Below are 10,913 nucleotides of genomic sequence, written 5' to 3' on the forward strand. Positions count from 1 at the left end.
TCAAAATTTTGTAGATCGTATTTTGAATTATTCTTATCAAATGTTATGTTTCTTTTGATAGAACACTGTTAACCGGAAACACTTACATGTAACACTTTTGAATGTATATCAATGTCAATAAAAGTATTAATATATATTTTTATCTATTAAATAGAATTGAAATATCGAATGCATCTACTGAATGCTGTTCTAAAGTCTTGCATATATGTCTCTGTCGAAGTCGAATAATTATAATAAGATGGCAGTCCTTCTTCGACACACAAATATGTATAATTAATGTAAAATCACTAAACAGTAATTACTTTTCGCAAGCTGACATGATCATAAAATGTTCTTTAGAAAACCGAAAATAAAAATTTCATTAAATGACTTTAAGAGCTTTTAAGGCTCTAATTTTGTGTAAAAGAGCACTGAAATTCGGTGTAGTTAACATAACATAGGGTTAAAGTTACTAAGGTTCAAGGTTTTATACTGCTTTAAATTACCACATTTGCATCTTCAAATAGCTCTAATATTTAGTCAAATTCTAAAATTTGCTAGCTTTCCTCCTATATATAGACCCTTGATACCAAGGCAGTAATAAGATCTTATAATAAAAGTTTCGCATTCCATTTAATCTGCACCCCTCTGTATGCAGCAAAAACCTGAGCTAAACAGTTTTCAAAATGTGACGCCGCTATTTGAGATATGTACATGTATCATTCTGGGTTTTATTTTGATGACGACTAAACCCGAGACGTCTCATAAATGGGCTATTCGGTGTTAATTATGTGAAAGGTGACACGATTTATTAAATGGTAATTACAGGTATTAGATAAATCATTAAATTCAGGAAGTTCACGGTTCTAAAATTGATAGCCATTAATCAATTAAAGAAGAGTTTTACTTTAAAAATAATAGAGAGCACATGGCGAAATGAAAGCTTAAGAATGATATGCCATGTGTTCACATACGACGTTAGTATTGTTGAGTATATTTAACTAAGTTTTGTTTAATTACACAACTTTGCTTTTCTGTTCATTAAAAAGAAGAACGATTACGCTACATGATTAAATATTCCTTTAAACTTGCTTTCAAAATTCTTTTCAGTGAAGTGTAAATGAGCTTTTCGGGAAAATATAAAGTCTGAAATTTTCTTTAAAAATAAACATTTGACAGATATAAAGAAACATTCTATGACATTGATTGGTGCTAAATTTGAAAATAGAAACGACCTGAATTAATAAATCTACTTGTTGATCCGTAAAAATCCTTGAAACCATATATTTCTTGACACCGTAGGCCTTACGAGGATGCAACTGCCAACAAACAAGTCTATTGTGATTGATCTGTGGAGAAAAGTATGTCTTTTAAGTCCTATTACAATTTCATAGAAAGTTCTAAAGGTAGCGAATTCGCCAATACGATCTCAGAATTTTTATTTGAAATCGCAATGACTGTCTAACCTTCTTCTAGTTTTGGTCCGTTTTCTTTACTACAACGCACAATTTATTCTTGTCACTGAAATATTTTGTTATTTTCTTTACCTTGTAACGAAAATATATGAATATTCCAATCTTTGGCTCAAATGGCAAATCAAAGCAAAATTTAAATCTTAGTGCGTGTGATTTCAAACATGAATAGTACATGCATATTAAGTTTTGGTACATGTTTGTGGTTTTTATTTTATGTTCATGCTTCAAAGCCAATCGTTTTGCGGACACTAAACATAGAAAAAAACAACTTGGAATGGCCTTAGTTTTAGATAGTTACACTTGTAAGCAGTTTGCCACTCACTCTATATAAGTAAAGTCTATATAACATTCGGAGTAAAGCAATTCATGATAATCAAAAAGGGGTTATATTTCTGTTAAGGGTCGATGCGCTGTACTCTTGAGTGTATATTAGATAAACTGAAAACATGGTTATGGTGAGCACGACGGCATCTACCAAAAACCTTTAATTAATGACCCCTGAATAACAATTCACTGGTTGGGCAATACCGGTATTGGATATATTGTTAAAACGCATTTCTACAAAACAATATGTAAAAATGCATTACTACCAAACAATACATATCTGAAAATCTTCCCAGAACCGTTAATTTTTTATCTCAAGTTGGACAATAATTTAAATCAGGGAATGCTGGTGACTGTTGTACGTGTTGACAAACAGTGGAATCAGGCAGAGTACAAATTAATTTTCCAATCATTCACTTACACCATGATCGATCTAATAAATTCTCTAGGTAAAAAAAAAAAAAAGAAATAAAAAAGTATAATACTTTACCGCAACCGATTATAAGACACTATATATAAAAATTAAATTGAAATAATGTGTAAAGCGGAAAAACCATAAAATATAAAGAATTTGTTTCTGACGTAAACAAAATATTTTCTTCTTTGTTTCCAAGTTAATTTCCTTAAAATAAACAGATATCTGTTGTATTAGACGTTTGGAGGTTGTAATTTATCTTCAAATACTGACGACTTTCTTACAATTTTACAAAAGATATAAAACGGAACTACCTTATCAATTTGAAAGTATTTGAACATTCCTGACGTAATATAATATGTCTCTTTTGTTTTTCCAGTGTAATTTCCTTGCAATACAGAAACAACTATGTTCAGATGTAGTCATCTATCTTAAAATAATAAAAAGGTTTACATCAATATTTTCAGTGACGATGAAAATAAAGCAATCCTCCGAAGCAGACAAAGAGATTTTCTTATCTGATTTAAAGGATGGATCAAAATATTCTTTATCGCGTCAATCGATTCTCGCTGTCAGTTTTAAAATATATAATATACTTGCATGGTTTACCTGTAACACACAAGTATTATTTACCAATAATATACGAGTGAGTCAGATTATGATGGAGTATCTTCTCATGGTGTTTTACTTTTGTGCGTGATAAAAAACCCTCTCTGGATCACCTATATACTTACAGGATTAGCATATTTATGAATCAAAAGTGTTTGATTCAGTGATATCTTTGAAAGTGACATAAATCATACACGAAAATTGATTCACAAACTGAAAATTTATCATCATTAACATGTACAGTGAGTCACCATGAAGAGTATCTGAAAGATAAATCGACAAAGAAAACTTGTGTGATAACTTGAATATATATATTATTTAAATTCGATGACTGGACCGGCAATTAATTTTGTAACGCTTCACCGTGTATCACTTAGAATTGGGTCAGAGTTATGTAATCATTACTCCTTTTTACGTTGTGTGCACTAAAAGGAAAAGCACATTTAACAATTAAAGGGAGTAAAACCGATTTAAATACTCAATGAACATGACAATCACATTAAACGAGTCCTATTCGAAATGCGTTTTCCACACATTTAAATCGAAACTATAATATGGAAACAATAATTGTCTGGAAACGGTCGAAAAAACTACTTTTACAGTAGAAACGTGTCCTCTTGAATTGAATGTGTGGAATTTTTCTAGTGTTTGTGATACATCCAATGTGAAATGCATTCAAACTTATTGTATCAGTCTTCATACTTTGAATTTGTACAGGGTTAGCCGTATCTTTAAAATAATAAGAAAATGTATCATCAGGTTTTTTTATTACCTTAACTGCTAAGAGTTCGTTGAATTGATGATTTGGTGGCCATCAGACACACTCTCAAGTATCTTAACAATAGTTTTTGTGATGAATTTTAACAATGAATTACATTTGTATTTATTACAATCCTTTCAGCTTTTTGTGTGATCCTCTGTTTGATTCAATAAGATCACCATATTTAACGTGTACTAGCCAAGTGTAAGACGATGCTATTCCAAACGGAAACATCTCCTTAGTGCATCCATTTTTAAAATTCGCTCCTCTTAAACCATGCTGGAACAGGCTGTTGGATGGAATAAAAACAAATTGAGCTGGAAATGTGAGTTGCACATTCGTACAGAGTCTACCTTGGGAAAAGCTTAGTAAGTAATACAAGTCACAAATATAAATACCTATAGTCACGAGTATTTCAAGTAAAGGTGTGTTAAACATTACTCATTATAAAGTTTATGCCTTCCAATATTCATCATTTTCAATTGTCAGTTTTAACCCTAAGTATTCTTTATAAATAACGTTTGGGTAACGATTCATACCATCTAAAGATGTCAGCATTGAAGATTGACAAAACGGAACAAAAAGGTTTCAAAATGTTTTGTCAAATCTAACTGGAGTTAATTTGAATGAACCTTCTAACCTTTCATTTTCTATTTTAGTATCCTTCTGCAGTTTGCTGACATTGTCAACTGTATGAAATAAATCAAGTAAAAAAATGAAGTTTTCAAGTTTCCACTTGAACTTGAGAAAAGAATTCTTTTTTAATAAACATTGGTCAACCATATCTTTGATTCTACAATTTTTACTAAGTATAGAAAATGTTGATTAGCGATAACAAAAAACTATCACGAAACCTAAATATAAAAAAACCATCCCACAAAAGCACCCCAGATATTTAACAAGAGATGTTTGTGAAACACCTATGCCCCCCTCCCTGGAAAACATCCACAAAGAAAATGAACGTAAACTGCAAATATATAGAATTTTTCCAAGTCCAAGGGGCATAACTCTGTGGAAAATGGCTCGATCGTACCCAATATCGAAATTGACCTAGATATTATCATGAAAAACCTGTATACCAAATTTCATTTCAATATGTTCATCCTCTGCAAAGAAAATGAGCGGAAACTGCAAATAACTAGCATTTTTCTACGCATTTCTATAACTCTGTCGAAAATGTCTCGGTAGTACCCAATATCAAACTTGACCTAGATATTATCATGATAAACCTGTATGCCAAATTTCATTTCAATCCGTTTATCCTCCGCAAAGAAAATGAACGGAAACTGTTGGTGGACCGACCGACCGACAGACAGGCAGCACGGCAATATGCACTCCCTTCTTCGAAGAGGGGCATAACAAAGAAAATAAGCTTTTGTGTTGTGAAAAATAGGTAAGTTTCTGGGGTTTTGTTATATTTTTAAATATAAAGTCTGAAAAAGTTGATTGATGACCATTTATTGAATAATTAAACCTTTAAAAATGAAGGTACACTTGAAGATAGCATGACCTTATAAATATAATTACTTGTCTTTTAGGGAAGCAATCGAGCCTTTGGCTTGACGTATTAAATTTGTTGAAATCTATGAAACAGTAATGATCAAATGACTTATAATGTTGTTATTATGTTGTATAAACGTACACGGCATAAAAATTATTGCATTTTCAAATTCATGAGGAGAAACCCTGCATTTTTTTTTTGTGATTTGAGAATCGCTATCGTGTCATGAATGCATGCTTCTTTTTTTAGAGCAAACAAAAAGCGAGATTTTCAGCACAGAAGGGTGAAATATCAGATCGAAATACTGCATGAATAAAAAACATAGGGGACTATGCCGAAAGTCAATATGCGAGACTGACCGTGGGTGTCATACCCCGATGCCAATATACAAAAAATTTTTCAGAGTCCTGGGCTAACTCAGTGTGAACAATATGGTGCAATTAAGTTTTAAATCTTTAGTTAATTGCCATCCAAATATTTGAGGATCTCAATTTATTTCTACTCGGATACGATTTTGAAAATTATCAAGCATCTTTCCGTCAGGAAATTAACAGCTGCACAAAGATTGTCACCCCGACGAGTGATATAAAAATTCATATTGTCTGTATGAGGGAGGAACTGTCAGTTATCAAACCTGTCATATTACTGAAAGCTCTGTTATTTGATTCGGCTGCACGGAGAACGAAATGTTGGCATCGTGCAAGGTTTTCATTGCTGGTCACATGTACGAAATACGAGGTTGATGTGCACTTTGTCAAAGAAGCATACTAATGAATGAAACACCTTGCAGGTAAATCCATTCGATAATTCTCCCTTTACATTATTTATCATCATTTACCATCAGATAATAAATTGCTGATTTCTGATAACAAACCGGTTTTGCTATTTCCCCCACTATCTACTTAGCATGTCAACTTTAAAAACAACGCACACAGCAGCAAACACGTTGTCTCTATATTCACATTTAACAAATTTAACTGTTATATAATTTTCATAGCAATAACTGATTTAAGAACTCTCGAGGCAATGTTGATGCATCCTACATAGACCTAAAATTGAATGTCATTTTCATTTATTTACCTACAAGAGGCAGTACGAACACAGTGGGGCACGATGATCCTCAGCTTGTATGCTCTGTAAAGACGAACAATAATTTTTGTTCACTACCAGTTTTATTACATACAAGAGAGCGAGTTGGAATTTGCGTTTGGCGGAGGTTCATCAAATTGCTATGGGATTAATGTACATTATAATCTTTTACTATCATACTGTATGTCATTTGGATTGTTTGGCAGATCGTCATATCAGATGCCATGGCATATGTAGTTTATTGTATGAAAAATGATTCACTCTCTTACAGGTTTAAATTTTATATAAACTAGACATCATCGAGATGGCTACCAGCTTAAAGGGTGCCACTTCAATAACGGACTTTAAAATGGAAAACATTTTGGAGAATTTTGCTTTTACTTAGAACTCTTATGAAGAAATTAAGTCCAAGATTATTGCATATTCTAGCCATCTAACAAGCACTCGTAGGGTGACGTATAAGGCGGATATGGCAAATTAGAGAAAATAGTATCCACACAAGGATATTACAAAGAGGTGTGATATGACCTTGACATTTGACCTAGAAACTTAATTCAAATCACAAAGCCCCTTACCTGCAGGAAGTGCATGTTGAGGTAAAGTCTGATCAGCACTACGCCAAGGGGGAGAGAAGTTAAGGTTCAAACGACATCTGCTTTGACCTAAAAACGCGTTTCAAGATGACTGCACATCGTTTGCCAACAATCACTCTTTAAATGAATAAGATGAAGTTAAGAGGAGAGAATACATAGGATATGGTCGAAATAAGGTATTTTTAACAGAATTCTGATATGACCTTGAACTTTGATATAGAAATCCTTTACTAAAAGGCTCTCTATGGGTGAAATATGAGTGATAAATGACCAATTGGAGAAAACATATGGTCTGGACGGGAATTTTGCAATTAGGTATCAATGACATTTACCTTCCACTTACAAATGTGTTTCCAGGTCACTGCACATCCTTTACACAAGACTCTTTTGAGGCGAAGTAGAGCCAGAATGGACCGAAGGGAAATAATACTCCGGACAACTGATATTTGACGGAAAGACGGGCGCATATGCATAACGGATCCTAATTAAAAATTTAGTCGCCTTTTTATTTAATTCTTGACTTAAATCTTGGTACTAATTTCTTCCCCAAGATGCGAAACATAACTTGCTCAAAATAAGGAAGCTCTAGCTCTATGAGCCTCCTTAATTGCTACCGGTCAGCTTGCATGTGATGTCGATAATGAACTTGGTGGATTTGCACTTAGTGCATATATGTAGGCAGAGTACTTAGGCCGCATGGGGTGAGGCGTGATGAATTCTGCATGTCTGACCAGCTCTGTCGATTTTAAGCGATTTCGTAATTCAGCGTACTTTAAAGCTGTTAGTTAGGAGTGTTGTGTGTGAAAAAAGTGTTAAAACATTAGACAGATTTCTTTGTAATTAAAAGTGAATTACGGGGGTATTAGAGATATTATAACACATATCATTCCACCATGATATAGATATATAATCATATGTATTAAGGTGGTATGGGACAGTTCCATGTTGTGACGTATTGTTTATCGAAATAAACGATAAAACCAAGTATAATTATTTAAGTCTCTCTCCCAATATTGTCACCTAACGGCGAAGCCCAGTAGGTGAAAGGGCTTACTACGAATCTGTAAGTCATGAGTTCAAATCCCGCTAGGGTTTTTACCTCTTCAAATATTTCTAAAAGATATTTTTTGGTTAAAGATTGTGAAATTTGAAAATTATAAACCGGTAAAAGTATTTTAATTATAATGTTCTTTAATCCACATTAATATCGACAGATGTCCTATACCACCTTAAAATCTATCCTTTGATATAATGCAAACAACAGCCACAATGTCATTAAAACTGGTATAATGTTGACTTAGAGTTTCCTGCAAATTAAAATAAATAACAAAATTTCGTCCATTTTTATTGTGTTAGCAGTGCTGGCCGAGAGATTATTTTTTTCAACATTAAAAAGTGACAACATTTGCTCCTTGTTTTCTATATTTGTCTTCTGCACACAGGATAGAGATGTGGTCTTTTCACCCTCTTGTTGAAAGCAATGCTACAACGTTTACAGTCGGTGCGCGACGCTGTTGATCAAAAGGCTGAGCTAGCAAAATTTACTGTTTCGATCGTCAAAAATTATTAATTTAACGGTAAATTAGGAACTTTTTTTTTTACAAAGCTTTACCTTTGCAAGAAAATTCATATAAATTTTAAAAACATTGTCATTTCATGGAGGTAGCGTCTCATTAATATGAATATTTCATCTCCATAATTTTTGGAAATTCTAAGAAATATATTTGATCACTCTTTACAATCTTATCATACGTTCTGCAAATGAAAAAAAACCGACAACTTTGCGAGATTGAGATCATATTACCTAACATGAGGAGTTTTTAAGCAGGGGCTAATATGACAATCGTGCGCTGTTCAAGCGTGTGTATTGATTATTTTAGCATAAACAGTATATATTGTGAATCATTATTTTCATCGTAACTATTAAAATATTTTTTTTCTGTTTTGTATTATATCTGTTTTTGGTGCATTCCATATAAGAGCACGAAGATGTTAAATTCTCAATGTAATATCAACTTGCAGTATTCGGTATTGCAGTCTTTACTTAAAAAAATTAACCTTAAAGTTTAAAAATAAAACCATATTTTCATTGGTTTTATTCCCTTTGAAATGATGCTTCCGTCCATCAGTACTTTCAGTACTTTGAGTTTTTAAAATACTGACTAGACATCCTTAAAGGGGTCCCTTGAGAAGGTGACCATCTTAAAGGCGATCGTTTTAAGATATGGACCTTTGGATGTAAAGGATTTTAGAGGACATTGCTTTGACCTTAACCTCGGATTTAAAAAAGATCTGCATTTGACATTGAACTTAATTAAAGTTAATTACCCTTGCCTGCAGTTTTTTTCATTATGTCATATTCATTCATGTGTTTGACCTTCACCTTTGACATAGAAATTTGGTTTAGGTCTCTTGTGGAAACAATACTACATGTATGAGATTGAGTATAAAAAAACTGCGCGATAGTACAATCACGCGACATAAGTATTTTGTCGCCAGTGCCTGCAACCGTTAATCCTGTATATCAGTCGTTTTTATCTAGGATTTCCGTTGTTATTGACATAAATTTGGTTTTTTTGAGCATATCATAAATTAAAACATATAAAAAATAACTCATCTTTGTAATTATGCATCGAGACTACTCACAAGGACTATAGTCCTTATCCTTGTGATTCTATAAAGGCCATTTTAGTTAATACAAATTAAAATGAAGAAAACTATGTTAAAATTTAGTTAAATATGTAAACATCTGCAACAAATCAAAACGTAGCAAAGCCACTCTTTGCAGATATTTTCAAATAATCTGAAAGCACATATGATCCTTTGGCTAAGGTGAGCTAAAGTTAAGCATGGTTACACAAGGCAACTACGGAATACTACCTCAAAGAATTTTAGCCTGGTAGTCGGTTACTGCTAGTAAGGAGTGTTTTGTCGAACCATAAAAGAACAGATTGACCTTAAACTGAAATGTTCTACTGATTGTCATGTGATGTTTTTAACATAGAGCTCCCTGTCTGCTCTGTACACTTTTTTGTGGTCTGTGTCATTAAGCTTTAGCTATCAAATCATTGAAAACAAAAGACAGATTTCCATTATAATCGGATGTAGTAAATATTGAAATATTGATTTATTGTCACTACCATAAAGAATGAAAATAATGCTGCCACAAGGGAATGAGTTTTTATAACAAATTGCCGGATACTATCGTTAATTGTTCTCTGTGCGATAAAAACGGGAACACTTCGTATCTGACCATGCAAAGCACCTGTTGAAATGTTACACTTTTAACATATAAAGGTCTTGTTTTTCATCGTATTTAATTTTAGCATAAAAGTATTGTTCAAGACAAAATGCACTGTTCTTTTATTCGGAGAATTTAATTGAGTAATTATTATATAATATATATAATTATTATATAATTATTGAAAAATAAATCAAATCTTCAAAACCCTTATATAAGGTATATATGTTATATACCATTAACGCTCTAGAGTATATATATATATATATATATATATATATATATATATATATATATATATATATATATATATATATCATATAAGTAATACTCAAAAATAGTTTTGCTGAAGAAGTAGCATTATATGCGTTTTAAAAAATTTCTTATATATTAACCTAATCTATGAAGCATGGATTATTTATTTTCATGATAGCTCTTTATAGTATTCAAACCTTCCAATTTTGCTCTGTGCGCGGAATTTTAAATGTAGTGTATGTAATTAAGCTAATAAGTATCGTCACGAAAAGTTTGAGCAGTTACATTAAGAAGCGACCAACATGAAGGGCTATAACATCTAATGTGTAAAACACTCCCAGACATGTATATAGATGTATATTAAACCAGCTCAAAGGGGTCTATTCTCAACTCTTTACCCGTTCACCTTTTTCTATCTGTTGTTAAATGAATGATTTATACCTCTTCCCCTGGTTCCCACGTCGGCCCAATCTTTGTATTCGGCACGGGGTGCCTTCATTCATAATTCTTCTTCAATGGGTCTGCCATTTGATATTTAGTGCATGTACATAAATATTTAAAAGCATTTTGTTATGGTTGTGCGTAACTGATACACATGTGAAAAGGGTCGGCTACTTGAAACTGTGTAAACATTTATTTTTTAACCGACTGACACACCGCTCTACCGGTTTA

Source organism: Magallana gigas, chromosome 3 (genome assembly GCF_963853765.1).
Source record: "Magallana gigas chromosome 3, xbMagGiga1.1, whole genome shotgun sequence".
NCBI lineage: Eukaryota > Metazoa > Mollusca > Bivalvia > Ostreida > Ostreidae > Magallana > Magallana gigas.